This window comes from Macrobrachium rosenbergii, unplaced genomic scaffold (genome assembly GCF_040412425.1).
Source record: "Macrobrachium rosenbergii isolate ZJJX-2024 unplaced genomic scaffold, ASM4041242v1 13909, whole genome shotgun sequence".
NCBI lineage: Eukaryota > Metazoa > Arthropoda > Malacostraca > Decapoda > Palaemonidae > Macrobrachium > Macrobrachium rosenbergii.
In genome coordinates, this window is record NW_027100726.1 from 604,662 (window position 1) to 626,720 (window position 22,059).

General features: G+C 40.4%; 1 pseudogene; it reads left to right on the plus strand.

Annotated features, from left to right (window-relative positions):
* Nucleotides 1-22,059, plus strand: part of LOC136838044 (zinc finger protein 420-like) — an 82,488-nt pseudogene that overhangs the window by 27,467 nt on the left and 32,962 nt on the right.

The window sequence follows — 22,059 nt, forward strand, 5'->3', positions numbered from 1 at the left end:
GAAATGTCTGGATACCTTTGTAAGTCCTCTGTGGCTGTGTGACAGGGGAAATGGGACACCTTTTGTGGTTGTGTCGTAGACGGGGCATCTCTCCGGTCAGAGGTGCTATTCAGCAGGTAGTGAACTTCCCCGCTTTCTTTGCCAAAAGAAGCTTCTCTCCATCACAGCTGTTAAAAGCTACAGGGCCATCCTTGGCCTAGTCCAGTGTCTGAAAGCGTTACCCTCCCAGGGAACTCAGGCCCCCTGAGTGGGATGTGACTCTCGTTCTTTGGAGCCTGATTCGTGCACCTTACAAACACCTACAAGAGTCATCAGACAGGGATCTGACCCTCAAGACTGTCTTCTTGCTTGCCCTGGCATCGGTGAAGGGAGTAGGTGAACTACATGGCCTTTTTTGACGTTAAGCACTCGAGGGGATGGGGATCTGTCACGCTTGAATTTGTCCCAGAATTTGTAGCAAAGACTCAGAATCCATCAGTTCCTGACACCAGATTCAAGTCCTTCTTGATCCCCTCCCTAGAGGTCTTTGTTGGTAATGATCCAGATGAGATGCTGCTGCATCCAGTTAGAGTGCTGCAGTAATACCTTAAGAGGACACGACAACTATGGCCTGGGTGTCGACAACTCTTTGTTAGTAGTGACCTAAACAAGAAAAAGTGTTCAAGAACATGATTCTTTCTGGTTTCATGAGATAATCAAGGAAACTTACTCTACTTCTGACAAAGTAGACAGGAGTACGTTCCAAGCAGACCTTGTGAGGTTAGGGACATTGGGCCATACCTCGCATTCAGGAAGAACCTGTCGGTTTCACAGATACTAAGGGCGGAAGTGTGGTCACGAAAAACCACATTCACATCCTTCTACCTTTGGGACATTGCCCATGAGTCCATGGACACTTTTTCCTAGGGTCCTGTGGTGACTGCTCAACAAGTTGTTTAGCTTACCCCGCTCCCCTAGAAGGACAGGTAGCATCTCGCCTAAGGTGTTTGGTTGCAAAGAGAGAGTGTGAATGAGTTACTGACCTCCTCCCTTTCTCTTTTTATACCCTTCCTCGCCCGTAGGGCAGAGATATGGTTGGCGAAACATGACGTGCTGGACGCGCTTGCTATGCTGGTGAGCTACATAACTGAGACTGTACCCTGTTTATAATATGTGAGTCTGTAGATTAATAGATGCAAGTCCTTCCCCTCTCTGTAGCAAGGAGAGAGGGACTGACAATAGAACAAAACCTGTTGGTTCTATTAGCCTTTTATTGTGTCCTACACTGTGGGTTCACCCAAGCCCTTTTTGAATCAATGATGCTATACATACCCATTAATTCAAAAGGCCCAGAAGTGTGGCAGTTGAACATCACTTATGCTCAGCAGGTCAGAGGTATGGGACTCCCTCCTCTGTTCTGCATGACCAGGAAGGAGTCCCAGGTGAGTTGAACTACCAGTCAGTTCAGAGATTTACTCAGAATCCTCCCATCAAGAAGTAAGTCTCCATATGTAAAGACCGAAGGTTTCTATTTGTGCAGGAACAAGCTACAAATTTTTAAAAATTTGTATTATTTAAAATTTGTATTTTTCCCAACATACAAACCTGAAGGTCTTTACATGAATGGCCCACCTCAAGCCACCCCTCATCCTGCTACCTGGGCCGAAAGGTAAAGTGAATGCGTAACAAAGGGGGTGGGCGGGACTCACACCCTACCATCGATAGTTAACCACCTTGTTTAAAGTTAAACGGTCATTTTCCCAGCTCGTGCTGCAAGTATATCCATATGTAAGACCTTCAGGTTTGTATGTAAGGAAAAATACAAATAACTTTAAAAATGTGTAGTTTTTCCACCCATGCAGCATTGAAAACCAAAGGCTTTTTACTGTATTCACTTTTATTTATGTATGTATACATTCATGCATATTTTTGTGGGCTGGAATTAAATGTGGATACTGCCAAGTCACAAACAGTGCATATGCAGATACAGTAATCAAGGAAATACTGTAATATGAAATTTTCATAGGTGTACAAACCAAAACCTTATATCATATCTCCCATCTCAACCAACCCTCTTTGTTCATCAAGCCAAAAGAAGGAGTGCTTGGTGATGGCATGTGAGTGGGGAATTTCCTTGCTCACTCTTCTTAACCACCAGTCAACCCATTTCCAACTTGCACTGAAAGATACTCCTTCATAAAAACCTCTGGTTTGTATGGCCCTGAAAAAAATTAGTCAAATATGAGGAAATGTAGCAGCACCTACCTTCCAAGACTGTCAGCAGTGTTGCTGGTCTTAATAGCTACTCATGTATTGTATCTGCAGTAACAATTGGTGAAACTAATTTGAAAACTTTCATCTCTCCTCAAATTACTACTCAATTCACCCTTACTATTTTTTCTTCTTATTGTCTACTGCATCTGTGGATAATATGGTGTTATGTATAACTGGATCATATATAATTAAGCATTTACTGTATACTGTACCCTTAATGCTGTTACCCCACAAAATCCTTATGCTGGTCTCTTGCATTTTCTATTCTTGGGCTTTGATTTGTTAATTAGGATATGTTCATAAGTAATACTGTAATGTTCAGCTAAGGTGGTTTACAGATGTGAGAGGGAGGGAGTCAATATCAGCTGTTAACTGGTGTTGCATTGTTGCCTCAGGAATGTTTTGATGCTGTGTTGGACCACATTTGGTTAGATTGTATCAATATTTGGATAGTACTGTCAAATACACACCTTTTTAACCCTTAAACACCGACTGGACGTATCATACGTCGACTAAAATTGTCTGTTGGGTGCCGAGTGGACGTACCGTATGTCGACTACAAAAAATTTCAACCTTCGGTCAACTTTGACTCGACCAAAATGGTCGAAAAACGCAATTGTAAGCTAAAACTCTTACATTCTAGTAATATTCAATCATTTACCTTCATTTTGCAACAAATTGGAAGTCTCTAGCACAATATTTCGATTTATGGTGAATTTTTGAATAAAACTTTTTCCTTACGTCTGTGCAGTAACTCGGCCGAAAATTTCAGAAATTCTTTCATCATTTTGTCGTAATTTTTGCACTGTTTTATATTAGCCGTTACATAAAGTTTTATATATGAAAATGTGTGCAATTTCATGTAAAATACAACAAAATACAACCGATGGTTGTAGCTTTTATCAGTTTGGAAATATTTTCATATAAATCACGATAACTGCCAAAATTTCAACCTTCGGTCAACTTTGACTCTACCAAAATGGTCAAAAAACGCAATTGTAAGTTGAAACTCTTACATTCTAGTAATATTCAATCATTTACCTTTATTTTGCAACAAATTGGAAGTCTCTAGCACAATATTTCGATTTATGGTGAATTTTTGAAAAAAACTTTTTCCTTACGTCTGCGCGGTAACTCGGTCGAAAATTTCAGAAATTCTTTCATCATTTTGTCGTAATTTTTGCACTGTTTTATATTAGCCATTACATAAAGTTTTATATATGAAAAGGTGTGCAATTTCATGTAAAATACAACAAAATACAACCGATGGTTGTAGCTTTTATCAGTTTGGAAATATTTTCATATAAATCACGATAACTGCCAAAATTTCAACCTTCGGTCAACTTTGACTCTACCGAAATGGTCAAAAAACGCAATTGTAAGCTAAAACTCTTACATTCTAGTAATATTCAATCATTTACCTTCATTTTGCAACAAATTGGAAGTCTCTAGCACAATATTTCGATTTATGGTGAATTTTTGAAAAAAAACTTTTTCTTTGCATCCGCGCCAGAAATTCTTTCGTCACGTTGTCATAATGTTTGCACCGTTTTATATTAGTCGTTACATAAAGTTTTATATATGGAATTGTGTGCAATTTCATGTAGAATACAACTAAAAATAACTCATGGTTGTAGCTTTTATCAGTTTTGAAATATTTTCATGTAAATCACGATAACTGCCAAAATTTCAACCTTTGGTCAACTTTAACTCGACCGAAATGGTCGTAAAACGCAATTGTAAGCTAAAACTCTTACATTCTAGTAATATTCAATCATGTACCTTCATTTTGCAAGAAACTGGAAGTCTCTAACACAATATTTCGATTTATGGTGAATTTCTGAAAAAACCTTTTTCCTTACGCTCTCGCGCATGTAACTTTTCGGCTCGAACATCTCAGAAATTCTTTCGTCACGTTGTCGTAATGTTTGCATCGTTTTACATTAGTCGTTACATAAACTTTTATATATGAAAATGTGCGCAATTTCATGTAGAATACAACAGAAAATAACTCATGGTTGTAGCTTTTATCAATTTTGAAATATTTTCACATAAATCATGATAACTTCCAAAATTTCAACCTTCGGTCAACTTTAACTCGACCGAAATGGTCGTAAAACGCAATTGTAAGCTAAAACTCTTACATTCTAGTAATACTCAATCATTTACCTTCATTTTGCAATAAATTGGAAGTCTCTAGCACAATATTTCGATTTATGGTGAATTTTTGAAAAAAAACATTTTCCTTACGTCAGTGCGGTAACTCTGCCGAACATTTCAGAAATTCTTTCGTCACATTGTCGTAATGTTTGCACCGTTTTATATTAGTCGTTACATAAACTTTTATATATGAAAATGTGCGCATTTTCATGTAGAATACAACAGAAAATAACTCATGGTTGTAGCTTTTATCAGTTTTGAAATATTTTCATATAAATCACGATAAATAGAAAAAATTCGACCTTCGGTCAACTTTAACTCGACCGAAATGGTCGAAAACTGCAATTGTAAGCTAAAACACTTATGGTCTAGTAATATTCAATCAATTACCTTCATTTTTCAACAAACGGGAAGTCTCTAGCACAATATTTCGATTTATGGTGAATTTAAAAAAACATTTTTTACATCGAGGGTTATTTAATTCATGCATCATTTTGTGATAATATTTTCTCTGTGTTGCTTTGATCGTTTTACAATTTGTTATATGCCAAAATCATCGCAATTTAGTGTACAATACAAAGAAAAAGAAAGTAACCCGTTAGCTTTAACCGTTTTGCTCATAGCGCGATTTGTATAAAATTATATATGAAAATGTTTTTTTTGTGCTGTCATATATTTCAATATTTATATATGATAATGATATTTTTTCATTTCTGATGGTTGCCTACTAAACTTCAGGCAATGACAAAAAAAAGGAGTCAAAAATGAACTCTTAATCTTAAAAACTAAGTGTGCTGTGGTTTTTTGAAAAAAACTTTTTTTCCGCTTCGGCGCTAACTCCTGAACGCCGCCGGCATACGGGAGACGTATTTGTAAATAGAGGCTCGGCGTTAGAGGGTTAATTGGCCTGAGACCTTTAGAGGAACCTGAATTAAATTTATTTTGCTTCAGTTTTGGCATTATGTTTCCTAACTCTGTGTTGCATTCTTTGATTTCAGATTCTCCCTCAGAAGAACCTTCCTTCCTTTGTCAGTTGTGAGCAGCATCAAGATTTTGGGAATGCTTGTGTTTAATGGTACTACATGTAATATTACCAGTAGCAGCTCTTAAGTGCAAGAATTACTATTGTACTCCTACTTTACAAATTACAACAACAACAAGTAAAATCTGTTCTGAATATTAGATTCTTACATTAGCAATGAAATCTGGTTGTAGTCCTTCAAGATATAGTACTTAATTTGTAACAGATTTATTGGATAATCATTTGTAAACAATTTTTGTTAAGAGTTGTCAATTGAACACATTATCATTACAGAACAGGGCAGGACAAAAGGCTAAAATGAATCCAGAACATTCTTTAGAATTACCTTTGAAAAGTGAAACTGAAGGTGCATTATCACACCCTTCCATAAATCAAGACAGCAGCAACATGGCTGCCTTTAGCGAAACCAGTGATGGTGACTTTTTGTCTCTGGATCCATTGATGGACATCAAAATAGAGCCAGAGGTATTCTGTGAGTCTAATGAAAATTATGAATATTCATATGAAATGAATTCAGCAGTGAATGAAAAAGATCCACTAACTTGCAAAAAGGAAGTAAAACAAGAAAGAAGGAATAGTCACAATGGAGAGAAACCTTTCAGATCCACTGACTGTGAGAAAGCATTTAACAAGAAAATTAATCTCACAAGTCATATCACAAATCTTACCAGAGAGAAAACATTCATATGCAATGAGTGTGGGAAAGCGTTTTCCCAGAAACAATGTCTTTCAGATCATATGAGAATCCATACTGGAGAGAAGCCATTCATGTGCAGGGAATGTGGGAAAGCATTTTCCCAGAAACAACATCATTCAGGTCATATGAGAATGCATACTGGAGAGAAGCCATTCATATGCAAGGAATGTGGGAAAGCATTTGCCGAGAAACCAAATCTTACACGTCATATGAGAATGCATACTGGAGAGAAGCCATTCATGTGCAAGGAATGCGGGAAAGCATTTTCCGAGAAACCACATCTTACAGTTCATATGAGAATGCATACTGGAGAGAAGCCATTCATGTGCAAGGAATGTGGGAAAGCATTTTCCAGGAAACCAGATCTTACAGTTCATATGAGAATGCATACTGGGGAGAAGCCATTCGTGTGCAAGGAATGTGGGAAAGCATTTTCCCAGAAACTAGATCTTACACGTCATATGAGAATGCATACTGGAGAGAAGCCATTCATGTGCAAGGAATGTGGGAAAGCATTTTCCCAGAAACCACATCTTACACGTCATATGAGAATGCATACTGGGGAGAAGCCATTCATGTGCAAGGAATGTGGGAAAGCATTTTCCCAGAAACCAGATCTTACACGTCATATGAGAATGCATACCGGAGAGAAGCCATTCATGTGCAAGGAATGTGGGAAAGCATTTTCCAGGAAACCAGATCTTACATGTCATATGAGAATGCATACTGGAGAGAAGCCATTCATGTGCAAGGAATGTGGGAAAGCATTTTCCCAGAAACCATATCTTACAGTTCATATGAGAGTGCATACTGGAGAGAAGCCATTCATGTGCAAGGAATGTGGGAAAGCATTTTCCCAGAAACCAGATCTTACACGCCATATGAGAGTGCATACTGGAGAGAAGCCATTCATGTGCAATGAGTGTGGGAAAGCATTTTCCCTGAAACCAAGTCTTACATGTCATATGCGAATGCATACTTGAGAGAAGCCAATCATGCAAGGAATGCGGGAAAGCATTTTCGAAGATACCATATCTTACATCTTACATATTATGAGAATCCATATTGGAGAGAAGTCATTCTTGTGCAATGAGTGTGGGAAAGCATTTTACAAGAAATCACATTGTACAGCTCATATGAGAATTCATACTGGAGAGAAGCTATTCATATGTAAGGAGTGTGGGAAATCATTTTCCATGACATATTTTTATGTAATACATATGGTGGCTTCTAATGAAGACACGTGGACGTTTTCTTTGTTTATTTATAAAAATGAAGACACGTGTCCCTCCCGCTGTGAATTCTCTCCAACTTCTCTCACACATCCTATTTCCCACAAAAGCCAAGCACACTGGGTAACCAAGTATATGGTTTTCCCAACTGTCTTAAAAAATAAGAGCAGCAATACATTTTATACTGAAGATGGTACTAAAGTCACTGGAACATGATAGAAATTATACATTAAAATTATTTATTTCCCGAAGTCATAAAAATATGTGGTAACATCATCCCACACATGTGTTTTCCTAATACTGTAACTATGGGAGCTTTGCATACCACAGGTCTTTGACCAAAAGCCGCTTACCTTTTCCCACGTCTTGAATTTGTCAACAGAATTCTTTCAACTAAGCTCAGTTTCCATAAACATCTCCAGATCAGTCACTGAGCGAGCGGATGGTGTGACTGCGTACCAGAGTGGTACGACGAAGGATTGTTTACCTTTCTCAATCCTTGTAGAAAAAGCTGCACATCCTGAATTCGTCATCAGAATTCCTTCTATGTTTCAAACTGTAATTATGTACAGTATGTCCATTGAAAATTATTAATATGCCCCATATCATTTAATACACTTGCAGATCATATGAGAATTCATACTAGAGTAAAGCCATTCATGTGCAAGGAATGTGGGAAAGCATTTTCCACTAAATCAGGTCTTATACATCATATAAGAATGCATACTGGAAAGTAACCATTTAGAGTAAACCCTCAATTATCTGCTGTAGTATATCTAAGGCTCTTGTGGAGATTGGAAGCTTGTGGATATGGTAAAAAAAAAAAAAAAACATTCCTGTATGAAAAATGTCAATTACAGTCATACCTTGATCCTACGCGATTCGAGTTGCGCGAATTCACAGGTATGCGAATTTTTCATTGGAACCTAACTAATTGACACATGCGATTTTTTCACAGAAGTGAAAAATTTGCGAAGTCGCCGAGAAACCCTGCAGAAGTGTTTATGTTTAATTTTTTAAGTAATTTACAAGTTTTCATGCGTTTATGTGTAAAATCTGTATGAAAAATGAATTATTTTTATATTTGTACATGCAATAATATGATACAAAGGTAACTACATCATGAATCACATCTTTTAAAAGATGTGATACCCATTCACAAAGTTACTGCACTTTTCAAAGGTGTGATTCCCCTGTAGAGTGTTTGTTTAATTTTTAAGGGTAAAAGTTGTTATGGAAAATTTGTATTACAGTAAACCCCCCATATTTGCGGGGGATGTGTACCCCCCCTCCGCAAATATCTAAAACCCGCATATAGGTTAAAACCCGCGAATACTTAGAAACCTTCTAAAAACACTTAGAACTACCTATTTTGATAGTTCAAACACATACACACAAACTAAAAATGCTTATACAGGTATTATCCTACTTATGATGGGGTTAGGTTCCAAAAAAAAAAAAAACCATCATTTGTCATAAGAAACGCATCTCGAACATAGCCTAGCCTACACTAGGGTATTCAGTACCTCGTACAAATATATGGTTAAAAGTTAAGTATACCTTAGTTTTACCAGACCACTGAGCTGATTAACAGCTCTCCTAGGGCTGGCCCGAAGGATTAGACTTATTTTATGTGGCTAAGAACCAATTGGTTACTTAGCAACGGGACCTACAGCTTATTGTGGAATCCGAACCACATTATAGCGAGAAATAAATTTCTATCACCAGAAATAAATTCCTCTAACTCTTTATCAGCCGGCCGGGGAATTGAACTCTGGCCCATCAAGTGACAGTCCGCAGCTCTACCGACTCACCCAACGAAGAGTCTACAACATGTAGCCTGGCCTATGCTATAAAGTACAGTATACTCTATACATACATGGAATCAACTAATTCTGGAGGTTCATGCAGAGTTACTTATGATAATTCATTACAAAAAGAAATTGAATAACAAACAAGAATTAGCCTAGCCTACACTGTGGGGTATCATATACATATACAGTAGCCTAGCCTACATTATACTGTCCTCTATATTCACATATCTTATTATACAAACATCAACATACCGAATATGCATCTTTTCCATGGATCTTTTAAAATGTTATGCCTTAATTCACTGTACCCAATAATATTGTATATATTCTTATATTGCTTTTGTATTATAAACTGCGATCATTGTTTTCGTTTGGAAATCGATTACGCTGTGTTTATTTTGTCATATTCAACTCATTTCAGAGCGCTTTTCTTGCTTCTAGTTAGTGTCAATGAATCTCAAGATACTTTATTTATATTGGGCAAGGCTATTTTTCGTTATACGAAAAGTATGTTGTACGAAAAATGAAATATTACTTATGAAAGTCGAAATATAACTAAAATATGTCCCATTGTGAAATTAATTTATCTATTTTTCGTTAATAGATGACGATGGCCGTTTGGGGGCATTTGTTTTTGTGTAAAAAAATTAAAGATTCCGTTCGCTATTTTCACTTGATTTCATCATAATACGAGCTTTACATATTTATTGTTTATCGGTGTAAAAAAACAGTAATGTGTTCTTTCGTGCCCAGTAGTTTTGATTAAAATACTTTCTCTCCAATTTTAATTACAATCGAGTTTCATCCATGTTGCTGATGCACAATAATTTACAGTAGAGTCATTAGCAGCTTGAACATTGTTTTATCAACTTCAGCTACAACTTGCAGCTTAAATTTAGCAGTATATTTCCTTGACAATCTTTTGTCCATACTGAATAAGGGTATAATGTAAAGATATATCAGTCCTATTCTACTTAATATCATTTGTTCTATAACCTATGGTAATTGTTTATTACCGCATAAATGGTTGAAATACCAGGTAAATTGCTGTTGTTATCCAGTTTAGTTACAAGCAAAACAACAGTTTCTCCGTCAGTTGTTCATGGCTGTATGCATTTACACAAGAGTATAGTATTACTAACAATACTTTTATCATTCTCTTTTACTTTTTCAACTAGAAGATGGGGATAAAGAGATGGAGGAAAACTTGTCTATTGTATTTTGGTCTCTCTCACTGCCTGATTACGCTGCTGCCTGCACCTGCACGAAATTGAAAAATATTTTATAAATAATATTGTCGTATCAGTATTAATTGCTTACCCCATTGCAAAATCGAAATATCGTAAGGTGAATTATCGTAACTTGAGCATTACCTGAGTATTTTAATAGTTTTATCACAAAAAGTGCATTTTGTCATGAAAATGAGATGAAAATAGAGGAATTAGTGAATATTTCTCAGTGAAAAATACAGCAAATGGGTGATTTTCCTGCGAATAATGGGTAGACAGATTCCACAAATAAATCCGTGAATACGTGAGTCCCCGAATCGTGATTCCGCGAATTCGGGGATTTACTGTATGTACATATATATATATATATATTGGGGGTGCTGCAGTCCTTGCAAACATGGATTAACGAGGAGTTACCTACATGCTAGGAATGTGAGAAAGCATTTACCCATAAAAATAATCTTAGGACACATCCACATGACAACTTATCTAATACATATCACAAACTGGTTGAAAACAAGTTAACAACTGGTAAATACCAAACGATGAAATGTACAGTAATTAAGAATCTATATGACTTGGAAGCAATATGAGTCTTGCAGGCTAGTTCAACATTGTAGGAAGTCTCTCTTAACAAAAGAAAATACAGGTAAAATATAAACTGCCATCAAAATGACTATACACCATTACTATATAAGATCCTTTCTTGGACATTTGTTTCATAAGTTCTCACTTAGTCCATTAAGTAAGGAAACCAGTGGCTGTTGTGCATATCTTGTTTGTAAGTCCTAGTGATGATATGTATCTTTTGTACCTGATCAGTGCAGAAAGCAAGTGTGTGTCTATTATGTAAGCACTAGAGACCTTATGTAAGTCCTCAGCATGGGGGGCCTTGTATTGTCAACTTGATCAGTTTTCAGTGTTACCATTTACAGTACAAGAGTCCCTGGGTTATGACGGTCTCGACATTCGTCGATCCGATCTTACGATGCTAAGAATTCCTCACTTTTTTATTTGTATAATATTTTTAATGTTAACTACTGTATTTATTGCCAATTATCATTTTTATCATTTTATCTCATGTATCTAGATTGTGTGAGTTGAAATAAAGAATACAGTATTATTATTACTATTATTATTATTATTATGATTATTATTAAGATAAGACTTAAGGTGGATTCAACTTCGAGTCGCGGCCTCAGGAAAGGATCACTGTCGTAACTCAGGGACTGCCTCTGTTGCTTAGGTTTTTCATGTGTAGTATCGAATACTTCTTGAATTACCTCACAGCATGTGGTAAGCTAACATGCTCCTATGTTTTGTATCAAACCAATTGTATTTTTGTACACTCTCGCGACAATGTTTGCCTATCAATAAACCGTACCCTGGACATTTTTGCGACTATTTTTTACCATTTCAAGTAAATATTGAATTAGTATCAGTATATGGTGTACTATTTACTTTTAACAGCTACCATTAAAGTGACCTTGTACTGAATGAAAACAGATTTTCCCATAACCCTAGAAGTAATCATCTTCAAGAGCTTTTCCTACAAAGGAATAAAACTACATTTTTCAAAACAGGAATAATATTGTCATCCAAAGGATGGACTCAAAATAGCCAATTTTTATTAAAGTAATTTGTATTTTTTCCCGACATACAAACCTGGAGTTCTTTACTTAGGGATTCAGCCTGTTAAACTTTCAGACAAGGTCATTAATTCCCTATGGTATGTGGGAAGCCCTGCCAACTCAATGGTCTGTACTCCAGTTTGGCCTTTGACCCAGGTACCAGAATGAGGGGTGGCTGTGGTTGGCCGTAAATGTAAATATTACTTAAGAATTTGCTTTTTGTTCCAACATTAATACAAACCTTTGTTCTTTACATAGAACTTACGTATTGGTGGGGGGAGTCTGGGCAATTCTCTGAACCAACTGGTTGGTTCTGCCCAGCCGGGAATACCTTCCTGGTCTGGAGGAGTTGAGGAAGGAATCCCACACCTGTAGTTTGTTGGACACATGGGATGTTGCAACTGCTAGACCTCTGGGCTTAACATATGAGTTTCATAGTGCAACTGTGAGGTTTCTCCTCCTGTTACACCTTTCAAACCTACCTCCTTTCCAGCACTGAATAACTTCGTAGGTTCCAGTGCTTGGCCTTTTGCATAAACTTTATAATCCTTTCAGTTCTCTCTCTCTCTCTCTCACAGTACTTTAATATGTGCTTTAATGTATGAGTTGTATTGTTGTTCTCTCTCTCTCTCTCTCTCTCTCACAGTACTTTAATATGTGCTTTAATGTATGAGTTGTATTGTTGTTCTCTCTCTCTCTCTCACTGAGATAAGAGAGAGATTTTTATGCATATATAATGTACGTTTGTTCCTACACAAATACAAGCCCTTGGTCCTTTACTTATATAGGGTTACTTTCGGCGAAGCTGAATGCTTTTCAGGGACGTTAATGGTATTTTATCCTGTTGATTTGCATTCCTTAGTTACAAAGTCGTCGTTCTCAGTTGTCTGTCCATATTTATTGTTGCTATTTGATTGATGACAGACCCAGTCGAATGGGAAAGGCTGCCCAAAGGGATAACCAGTGATGACCAGCTGTAAAGACAACTGTGAGTTTCCTGAGCTGAAAATTCTCTCTCTCTCTCTCTCCATCCGTTGCTCAACTGAGTAGATTTTTCTAGTTTTTGATTATTTTTTCATCACGAACAGCTCGGTGGTTATGTTTATATACTGAGATTCTTTTCAGTGCTGTGTGACCCCTTTTCTTTTTACACACAAGGCGTTTCTTTGCTTCTCTCCCGCACACATTCACTGTTTGTTACTAAAATAGTGGACTAAGAAGTGAGATGGAGCTCTGAGTGGGACTATTTGTTTTATATAACGGTTAAACAGATCAACCATGAAGGCTCAGCTTCAAAGTCTTGCCCTTCATTTAATCTGTTTCAGGTCATTAATTTTTGTCTCTTAATTAACACAGTCAGTTCATCCAGTCAGCTTTGTTCAGAAGAGCAAGAGAGAACTTTTTTGATGGGAAGTTGGCTCTGACCAAGTCCCAAAGAGCTGATGCTCCTCCCATCACGTGTTCGAGTGACAGCAAGCGAGTCACCTCAGGCGAGTGAAGATGCATTGAAACAAGGTGAGATTTCATCATCTTTGTGTGTATCCGTGTTGCGAAAAAACTTAGGTTTTTCTGCGCCCAAGAGAGTCAGTTGTTCTTCCTGTTTGTGCATCAAAAGATTGAACAGTAGGAAGAAGAACAACTCTGTTCCCCCACCTGGCCAACGACTGCAGGAAGACGAGACAGAAAAGGAGGAGGAAGAGGAGGAAGAATAGGTTAAGGGGGAGGAAGGAGAGGGAGAAGAAGAAAACAAAGAGGTTTTGAAGTGACGAATCTGTTTCTTTTCTCCTGTTGGAAGGGCGTATTTGAGTGTGTTAGTGTCTCTTAATAGAAGCAGAAAACGCTCTTGCTTCTGTGTGTGTGGAGATACATATATTTATGTATGCACGTGAAAGAATGCATACATCAATTTAATATCAACATTTTTTTTGCAAACACTTCCAGAATATTCCACCTGTTTCTGCAGCTTCCATCATTTTCTCAATCATTGACAAACACTTGCCATTCAAGATTCTGTTGAAAACTCATTTTTTAATCCTACAACTTTGCACCAAAATCTTAAGTTCTTTATCACAGCGCTACATCTATAAGGATGTCAGACAGACATGGACTCACTTTGACTCCAAACCAGTTATTCTCCCATCTGTGTATGTTAACAGAAGCTTCCTTTCAATTGTCAATCAGTGCCAGTGCTCTGAATTGAGAACTTGCCCTGAACAGCAACATCCACGACACAGTCACCTTTCCCATTCATCAGTTTTACCTAAAATTTCTGAAGTAGGCCCAGTCATACCAGAAAAACCTTTTCCTTTTCCTTTTCAGAGTTTCCAGGAAGAATTTTCACAATAAACAGTTGATTCAAACACCTTTATCCTTTAATATATCTGCACTGCTTCTCCTCTGTCAATCATTTTGTGACACGCTTTTCTTCCTCAACCGAAATACTATGGTGCACTTTCTCTGGTATGCCAAATAATATTATAACATTTTGCCTTGTAATTCTTACAGTCTCCTTTATTACCTTGACCCCTGTACAGGGGAACTATTATTCCTTTTATCCAATACTTCGGAACCTCTTTCTTATCGAGACATAACATACACAACCTTGTCAGCCTCTCAGGTAAGCAGTCAGCACTGTCAATCCAATCAGCTGCTGGTATCTATCTTCCGATTCTCCCTCCTCTGATGATCAGCTGGAGATTTCCAGCGAGCAGCCTTGTGGTTGAGAGATGCATTTCATTCCAAGAGTTTGACATTTTATTGGGTATTTCTGTGAATGGAATAGGATATAGAGCTTAGGTCAAAATCCAAGCACTGAGCCCTATGAGGTCATGCAGTGCTGAAAGGAAAATTGACAGTGAAAAGGTTTGAAAGGTGTAATAATCGTTAGGAGAGGGTGGACAGGCCTAGCAAGTTGGAAGAAAGAGAATATGAACGAAGCTACAGTAAAAGGAATGAGAGGGGTTGCAGCAGCTAGGGGCCGAAGGCACGCTGCAAAGAACCTTGAGTAATGCCTACTGTGCACTGACGGCACCGCCCGACAATGTAGACCTCGTCTGCTTCCTCTACTTCCGATTATCAAGTCTTAACTGGACTTCTTAAAGACTTGTTCGGAGACAAGTTTAAACCCTCGGCTCCTCTCTCTCCTCCTTCACAGTTAGCTAAGTGTTCTAGAGAAGGGTTACAAGATCCCCTTTCTCGTGTTGCCACCCCTTTGCACGTCGCCCAGGGATCTGTCGCCTTCTTACCACCAAGATAAGCAACAGATTCTTTAGACCTCTGGAGCAGTTGATGAGAAGGCCGTGGAACAAGTTCTGAAGTTGGATTCTCCGGGGTTCTACAACAGACTATTCTTAGTCCCGAAACAGTCAGGAGAATGGAGACCGGTCTTGGATGTAAGCATCCTGAATCGCTTTATTTTGAAAGAAAAATTCAAGATGGAAACGCCCCAGTCGGTTCTCGGGGCTTTAAGGCCAGGAGACTGGATGGTCTCTCTGGACTTACAGGACGCGTACTTCCATGTTCCCATACATCCTCAGTCAAGGAAGTTCCTGAGGTTTGTGCTGGGGGGACGAGTCTTCCAGTTCAGAGCTCTCTGCTTCGGTTTGTGCACTGCTCCCATGATTTTCACGGTGATCATGAAAAATGTCCGAGGTGGCTTCACCTGGCGGGTGTTCGTGTTTCGTTCTACCTGGACGATTGGCTCATCCGAGCCTCTTCTCGGGAGAAGTGTCTGGAGGACCTGACTTTGACGCTGGTGTGAAGTCCCTGGGACTTCTTGTGAACCAGAAAAGTCCCATCTGATCCCCGGCGCGATCCATCGTCTATCTGGATTCAGATGGATTCAGTGGCTTTTCGAACCTCCATCCGAGAACGGCAGCTGCTTTGCTTAGAAAAAGTTTCGTCCTTCCTAGGGAAGGAAACATGCTCGGTGAGGGAATGGATGAGTTTGCTGGGGACCATTTCCTCGCTGGAGAAGTTTGTTTCCCTGGGGAGGCTTCATCTCAGACCGCTCCAGTTTTTCATGGCGGAGAACTGGATGGACAAGGAGAATCTGGAAGAGACATTGACGATCTCTCCTTTAGTCAAGGATCACCTTTCGACCCCTTAAAGAAACTGCGGAAGGGGTTTCTCTTCGTCTTCAGGCCCCGACTTAGTGTTGTTTTCCGACGTCCAGGAAGGATGGGGAGCAACACTAGGAGAAGGAGGAAGTATATCGAGCACCTGGAGAGGGAACGGAATTGTCTGGCACATAAATCTCAAAGGAATTGGGGGCTATCTTTCTGGCCCTTCAATTCTTCAGACGATTTCAGGCCAAATTGTCTAAAGTAAATTCGGACCAATACCACAGCTGCAGCTTACCTCAAAAAATGAAATTGCTCAATCCCGTTCCCTGTTCATCCCTAGCGAGGAGATCCTGCTTTGGACTCATGCTCGGGGGTCACGATCACACGAGGAGTTCATTGCGGGCGTGGAGAACATCCGAGCGGACCTTCTCAGTCGGCAACATCAGCTACTACCGACCGAGTGGACCCTTCACGAGGAGGTATGTTTAGAGTTGTGGAGGATATGGGGACGTCCTCTAGTGGACCTCTTTGCTACGTCCATGACTTTAATAGCCCCTTCTGGCCAGCAGCGGATTGGTTCCCGAGACCTTGGCAGCTACAGGTGGACTTTCCAAGGACGCTTCCACTGAGGGTGGACCTTCTCAGGCAGCCGCATTTCGAAAGGTTCCACAAAAACCTCCCTGCTCTGAGTCTGACTGCGTTCAGACTATCACAAAGTTGGCAAGAGCAAGAGGTTTTTCGAGAGCAGTGGCAAAGGCTATCGCCAGTGCCAGGAGACCTTCTTCGAATGCGGTCTACCAGTACAAGTGGGCTGTTTTTAGGAAATGGTGCAGGAGTAAAGGAGTTTCCTCGACCACGACCTCTGTACCACAAATAGCTGACTTCCTTTTTCATCTCAGGCATAAGAATAAACTGGCAGTCTCAACTATTAAGGGCTATAGGAGTATGTGTCGGCAGTCTTGCCCAGGCACAAGGGCCTGAACTTGTCAAACAACAAGGATCTTCACGATCTACTGAGATCCTTCGAGACTGTCAAAATTCCTCAACTCAGGATGCCTTCTTGGAATTTGGATGTTGTCCTGAAGTTCCTTATGTCAAGTGCTTTCGAACCTCTGTCTTCAGCTTCCCTCAAGAACGTGACTAGGAAAGCTGTCTTCGTAACGGCTCTGGCGACAGCTAAGGATTAGTGAAATTAAAGCATTAACAAACATATTGGCTTTAGGGGTCCTAATACTGTATGCTCCCTAAATCCTTTGTTCTTAGCTAAGAACGAAAATCCTTCAAACACTTGGCCCAAGTCTTTTGAAATCAAAGGTTTGACGGAGATGCTTGGGCAAGAGTCAGAAAGAGTCCTGTGTCCTGTCAGGGCTCTCAAGTTCTATAGCCAGGACCAAGGAGACTGAGGCTCATCGGACTGTCTGTGGTGTTCAGTAAGAGACCTGATCTTCCCATGTCTAGAAATGCCTTAGCATTCTTTTAAGCTTTACTATTAGAGAGCTCCTTCCTCCTGCCTAGAAGGTGACATGAGACTTCACAGAAATAAAGGCTCATGAAGTAAATTCATCGCGACTTCGGTGGCTTTCAAAAAGAGTATGTCTCTTAATGATATTCTTGGTGCCACCTTCTGGCGAAGTAATTCAGTGTTAAGCGCATTACTTGCGGGATGTGAAGACAAGCATTTGAATTTGCTCTTCGCTGGGACCATACGTTCCACCAGACACGATGTTGGGAGAAAGGGGCAATACTCATCCTATCCTTTAGGGGTTAGGTAGTATTTTTTAATCTTGTTGTTGTGTTTTTGGTTGTTGGGTGGCCATTGAGATGGACGTCCCAATTTTTTAGCCTATGTTAGGTTCATTGCCTTAGATAGGCCGGTCAGGTGGTTGGTCGTTGCTCCTTTTCCCTCTCTGTATGGTCGCATGATCTAGTCCTATTGTGGTCACGCCCCCGTGGACAGGTCATCTAGATCTCTCCAGCTTTATAGGTCCCTACCTTGCTGGAGACTCTAGAAAAAGCAGAAGCAGGCTTAGGTGACAGATAACCTCGAAGTCAACTATGCTAACAGGTAAAGAACCAAGGCGTCAATCGCCTACATTTCTTTGTTTCCTAATCCTATTCTTGTCTCTTCCCACCTCCAACGATTGGGATTCAATACTATATATCTGGCAGGTAAAATTGTCTTGAACAAAATGATATTTTAATGATAAAATAAAGTTTGTTCATACTTACCACTGGCAGATATATATGCGCAGCAGATGCCCACCCCGCCTCCCCTCTTGAGACAGTGGCACTAGAAAATCTGAATGAAAATGGGAATGGTTCCCCGATTCCGCCTCCCAGCAGCAGGAATGAGTACTAACCACCTGGCCACACTGCGTGTGCGAGTTTTGAAATTCCTGTCGGATTTCGAATACAGCCTTATATATATCCTGCCAGGTAAAGTATGAACAAACTTTATTTTATCATTAAAATATCATTTTCCTTTACTTGCCGCGTTGCTTTCCCTGTTGGGGGCTTTGGCTTGTAGCATTTTGCCTTTCCAGATTCTATAAAAGGTATGCAATGCTGTATAGGCCAATTAGATATAATAGTACAGTGCCAGTACTGCAAGACAACATTTATTAAAATCTGAACACAATTAATTAGGCCTACATGTGAAAATAAGACCTTTTAAGTCTTACAGAATAAAGAACAATTTTTATGAAAATCTTATATTCAAAATCAACACAGGAATCTAATTCAATTGTGTTATCAGATTTATACCTTAAACATTTTTGAAAGGTGCAGAAGGTCTTTCTATTTTCATATTAACAATAATAGAAAGCCGAGTTAATATACAATAGTTTGCATCCATTTGCAATCTGATGTGAGAGTGCAAACTACTAACTGAATCTTCACAGATTGAAAAGGGACTACAGTATGTTCAGACTTTTAGTTTGTAAGATTCTTGAGATAAATGCTCAGACATATGTTATAGAATTCTGAGATAAATGCTCAGACTTTTTATGTTGTAAATTCATGAGATAAAAAATGCAGCTAGTAAAGGTTGCTAAGTCTTTTAGGTTGTAAGATTCATGGTAGGGGTGTGGCTAGTAAAGGTCATGTGCAACATACTCCTGAACACCTGAATTTCGCCCACTCTCAATTACCAATCCCACAATTAGAATTTTAACATCCAGCGTGACCAACGCTGCAGGTAAAATCTTGTCACTTGAGCTACCATAACAAATGGTTGGCAACGCTGACACAGGTGTGCCCCGACACTCCCACTTTTGTCACTTGCTTTTTGCTCGTGCTTCTGGAAGGTTGTTTCCTTCTGCAGTGCGAAGGTTTTAATCCTTTTGCCGGGCGGATTTCTCTTTGTATTTTGGACTTCTGGTGAAGACCTACATTGTATTTACCAGTTTTTTCTCTTGGATTTTCTGGATATCTTCGATGTGGAACGTCTTTGGAATTGGACTCACTGGTTCCTGGTCTCGATTGATCATCATGGACTCTTTCACCCTCTACTGCAGTGCCTTCCAGCGGCGTCGACTTCGACTGCCCTACTACTGCTGGATGCTGGCGCTCATGGCTTCTTCTTCCTGCCAGAACAGATGAGTACCTTGAGACACTATAGACATTCTGTCAGGTATGTAGGAAGGTTAGGTGTGATGTGCAGACTCATTGTGATAAATGTTCTGATTGGAAGGCACAAGAGATGGAGGATTACATTCGTCATCGCAAGTCTTTGGTTAGTAAGGGCGGCAAACGTCGGTCAGATTCTCGTTGCCTCAAGTGTCTCAGGCTTCTGCTACAGATCAGTTGATGGATTTAGCGAGTTCAGAAGTAGTCAAACAGATAGAGGATAGGATTCCAAGTAGTATGGAAAATTTAATAGCTAGTCTTCTTCAACATTTCTCAGATAGGGATAGTAGTAGTGTTAGGATGTCTAATCCTTCTTCCTTTTCAGCTCCCCTGCCTGTTCCAGAACCAGCCCTAACGGGTGCTGAGGGTAATGGCAGAACCGCAAGCCTCTGAGTGGGTAAGGTCTGCTGGCCCCCTCGGTGCGGAGAAGGCAGTGAAGGATTCCTCCCCCCAACCCCCTTGTAGTACTGATAAAGTTAATGTTGATAATGTTAGTCAGGATCAAGTTCTAGGTGTGAAAGGTGTTAAAAGAAGTCCTCAAGCGATTACGATTCGCTGGATTAAAGGTCAAATTGGCCAAATGTGAGTTTCTGAAGAGAAAAATTGTCTATTTAGGCCATATTTTCTGAAATACATACATTCTCAAAAATAATGGGGTCCCGAAAGAAAGGAGAAAATAACGGCCAGAATGAAGCCTAACAATTTACAAAACTAAGTTGCCCCAACAAAAGCAAAGTGGCCACTAAGAGTTTTAAGCTCCACAAAACTCCTTATGTGAGGAACTGCAGGTTGATGCAATGAGACATAATGGATGAAGATAAGGCGGGAAGGGGATCCCCCACAACACTCCAAAAGGCTAAACGTTATTTAAAGAAATGGGAAAGTATTCCCCACTATTCTTTAAAAGTCTGTAGACCAAAAGGACGATCTCCACACGGAAGGTCCACGTCTCTCTTACGTCACCAAAACTGAGAAATAAACTTATACCTGCTCACAGCGAGGTTCCCCAGGCAGATACTGACCCAAGGCTACAGCAAGATGAGGCAGCAGTGTTGCAGCAGGATATCACTGCGAGGAAAAAGCGAATAGGCTAGATGCAGAATACAGGTGCAAACTTGCTGTAATCCAAACGTACCAACACGAAGGCCAGAACTAGACTGCCCTACTAGGGCACAGGGACTTCCATTTACACCTTGGAAGTCCAAGGAAACCAAAAGCAGGACCCTGAGAAAAAACAGGCCAAGGATCAAAACAGGAATGGAAACTCAAAATAATGTGGAGGAAGAAAACTCAAAACCCTGATGGGGAAATTAAAGTACACAACAAAATAGGGTAAACTAAAGCTAATGAATAAAAGAGAACAAAGTTCTAACATGTGCCACCCATGCCTTCAACCCTGGCTCCTCACCTGGACATTCCTGGCAACTGCTGGCCCGAGCACCGTCTCTGCTGCCCGGGTTGTGCTTGCTGCTGTGGCCCGCCTGGTTGCTCCTGTGTCGTCGGCTGCCCCTGCATGGTTTGGGTACCTGACCTCAATCCTGAGGAAGATGGTGAAGAAAAAGTCAGAGAAGAGATCGCGAAAGGTGTCGTTGTCTTCATCTTCGTCTGCTGCCTCTTCTTCCTCTTCTCCGTCTGAGGCTACCCAGCCAAAGAAGAAGAAACCTGCCTCCCCCCCCCCCGAGGTCTCGCACCGACACCTCTAAGGGACTTCCTCCTTCCACAGGGAAGGCAGTGGGATCTCTCACTGGCTCTTCCCGGTCCACGGATCAGGGAACCGCTGCTCTGGCCCCCAGGTCAGTCACATCGGGAGCCAAGGGCATGCTGACCACGGTCCACATTCCCCCTGCTGTGCCAAAGAAACCTGCTTCTAAGGCCAGCGGGTCCACGTCGGACACTTGCTCGCGAGTCGCTCCAAGTACCTGGGTTTCCAAGGAGACCCAAGTACCCCAGTCTGGTACGGGAGAAACTTCTATCCGTACAGACTTGGGCGTGGGGCGAGAGAAAGTGTCTGGGCATGCAGGTGCCCCAACTCTTCCTTCTGGTTCTTGTGCAAGTGCCAAGCCAGGTTCAAGGGGAGGTGCACCGGTCCCTCGGGTCCGGACACCTAGAGAAGCAGAGAAGAAGTCCCCTGCTCAGTCTTCCCAAGAGGTTTTGGCCTTGAAGAAGACTGAGGCCAGTCTAGAGGACAGTGCAAGTTTGCGCCAGCCAGCCGCGCACTCAACCCCTCCCAGTCCCCAGCCACGTCCGTGTGGCCAGCCTGGCTCAGGAGAGGCGAGCGCATGGCTCGACTCATGTGAGCCACTCCACTCT